Here is a 2,917-nt window from a genome sequence, read left to right as displayed (position 1 = left end):
GGTTCTCTGCTGGGGCCGTCATTTGCAGGCTGTCAGGCTTCTGTTGCTGTTTGGATTGTGCTCTTCTATCATTGCGGCATGCCTTGGCCTTGGCCAGCCTTCTCGGAATTTGTGTGCTGCATTAGCCGAGTGTAGCAGTTCCTGCAGAGTCTGTTATAAACTTCTTCCACAGTTGCTACTTGGAGATCCGCATGCATTGCGTTGTTGCTCACATACCGGGGAGCATTTGACATTGCTCTGAGAGCTTTGCTTTGGATCGTCTGGAGCTTGGCCATTTGCATGCTTGAAGTCAGTGGCCCCCAGACTGGCAAGGCATACTGCCATATTGGGGCAATCAGCTGCTTATAGAGGAGGACCTTTGGAGGTAGTGGGAATTTACTGTTTCTGCCGATGATCCAGTCGAGCTTTTTGATCCGGGCCCTTGTTTTAGTGACTATAGCCGCTACATGCTTATTGAAATTGAGCATCGTATCCATATGTATTCCCAGGTATGGCATGACGGATTTTTTGGCCAGAAGTTGCCCGGCTAACCTTGGAGCTGGAGTGTGTTGCTGCACAGGTGAGAGAGTGTGTAGAACATGAGCAGTTTTTGCAAGACTGATGGTTATTCCCCATTTCTTAGACCATGATAATGCATCAGCCAGGAGCCGCTCCACATTTTCGTTGGCTTGTTTTGGACTTAGGGCAGATACGAGGTATACTGCGTCATCAGCGTACGTTGCTAGCATTTGGGTTGAGTTTGCGTGTCTTGGTGTCTGCGGCATGTCGGCAGTGTAAAGATTATAGAGCACTGGGCCAAGTACGCTTCCTTGCGGCACTCCAGCGGTTATGTGCTTTAGGCTTGAGGTGATGTTGTTACAGCAGACGACTTTGAAGCTTCTGTCTGAGAGATAGCTGGTGAGTAGAATGTATAAATTGTCAGGTATTATCGTTTTAACTTTGCAGAGAAGACCCTGATGCCAGACTCTATCAAAAGCTTCCTGGATATCCATGTACACAGCACTGCAATGCCGCTGCGCTTCGTAGGATCTGAGGATAAATTGCGTGACTCGTCCGATTTGCTGTTCCGCTGAGTGCTGACTTCTAAAGCCAAATTGATGGTTTGGAATAGCCATGGCAAAGCTTTCTTCTTCAAAGAGTCGCTTGAGGATGAGGCGTTCAAAGATTTTGGAGAAGCCTGTAAGCTGGCTGATGGGTCTGTAGGACTCAAGCCTATCACTCGGCTTTCCAGGACTTTGGGAAGTGGCCGAACTGCAGAGCCGAGTTGCATATCAACAGCAGATACTCGATGGCGGATGTTGGCAGAGATTTAATGACGCGATCTCACAGGCAAGTAAATTTGTGTGCTGCATTAGCCGAGTGTAGCAGTTCCTGCAGAGTCTGTTATAAACTTCTTCCACAGTTGCTACTTGGAGATCCGCATGCAGTGCGTTGTTGCTCACATACCGGGGAGCATTTGTCATTGCTCTGAGAACTTTGCTTTGGATCGTCTGGAGCTTGGCCATTTGCATGCTTGAAGTCAGTGGCCCCCAGACTGGCAAGGCATACTGCCATATTGGGGCAATCAGCTGCTTATAGAGGAGGACCTTTGGAGGTAGTGGGAGTTTACTGTTTCTGCCGATGATCCAGTCGAGCTTTTTGATCCGGGCCCTTGTTTTAGTGACAATAGCCGCCACATGCTTATTGAAATTGAGTTTCGTATCCATATGTATTCCCAGGTATAGCATGACGGATTTTTTGGCCAGGAGTTGCCCGGCTAACCTTGGAACTGGAGTGTGTTGCTGCTCAGGTGAGAGAGTGTGTAGAACATGAGCAGTTTTTGCAAGACTGATGGTTATTCCCCATTTCTTAGACCATGATAATGCATCAGCCAGGAGCCGCTCCACATTTTCGTTGGCTTGTTTTGGACTTAGGGCAGATACGAGGTATACTGCGTCATCAGCGTACGTTGCTAGCATTTGGGTTGAGTTTGCGGCGGCATGTCGGCAGTGTAAAGATTATAGAGCACTGGGCCAAGTACGCTTCCTTGCGGCACTCCAGCGGTTATGTGCTTTAGGCTTGAGGTGATGTTGTTACAGCAGACGACATGGAAGCTTCTGTCTGAGAGATAGCTGGTGAGTAGAATGTATAAATTGTCAGGTATTATCGTTTTAACTTTGCAGAGAAGATCCTGATGCCAGACTCTATCAAAAGCTTCCTGGATATCCATGTACACAGCACTGCAATGCCGCTGCGCTTCGTAGGATCTGAGGATAAATTGCGTGACTCGTCCGATTTGCTGTTCCGCTGAGTGCTAACTTCTGAAGCCAAGTTGATGGTTTGGAATAGCCATGGCAAAGCTTTCTTCTTCAAAGAGTCGCTTGAGGATGAGGCGTTCAAGGATTTTGGAGAAGCCTGTAAGCTGGGTGATGGGTCTGTAGGACTCAAGCCTATCACTCGGCTTTCCTGGTTTCCTTAACATAGAGATTTTTGCGCATTTCCAGGACTTTCGGAAGTGGCCGAACTGCAGAGCCGAGTTGCATATCAACAGCAGATACTCGATGGCGGATGTTGGCAGAGATGACGCGATTGTCGATACTGTCGAGACCGGGTGCCTTTTTCGTCTTGAGCTTCTTAATTTCCGATTTGAGTTCCTGGATGGTCACAGCTCTGATTATTTGAGCAGCTTCATCTGGACCGTTTTCTTGTAATACTGCGTTAATTTCTTCTCTGTCTTCTAGGGCTGCCGTGATCTTTGGCGTGAAACGTGCTTCCAGGTGCTGCGCAAAGGCCTCAGCTTTTTCCTCCGTAGTTTTGCACCCAGGATCAGCAGGAGCTTGCTGCCCTTCCGCCACGTGCCTTCTGACTGGCAGATTTCGAATGGGCTGTCTCTTGATTGTGTTGGTGAGCCGCCATAGTTTCTGCATGCTCTACCTAT

The sequence above is a fragment of the Drosophila persimilis genome, unplaced genomic scaffold (genome assembly GCF_003286085.1).
Source record: "Drosophila persimilis strain 14011-0111.01,24,50 unplaced genomic scaffold, DperRS2 tig00001487-arrow-arrow-pilon, whole genome shotgun sequence".
NCBI lineage: Eukaryota > Metazoa > Arthropoda > Insecta > Diptera > Drosophilidae > Drosophila > Drosophila persimilis.
This window is presented reverse-complemented; position numbering follows the sequence as displayed.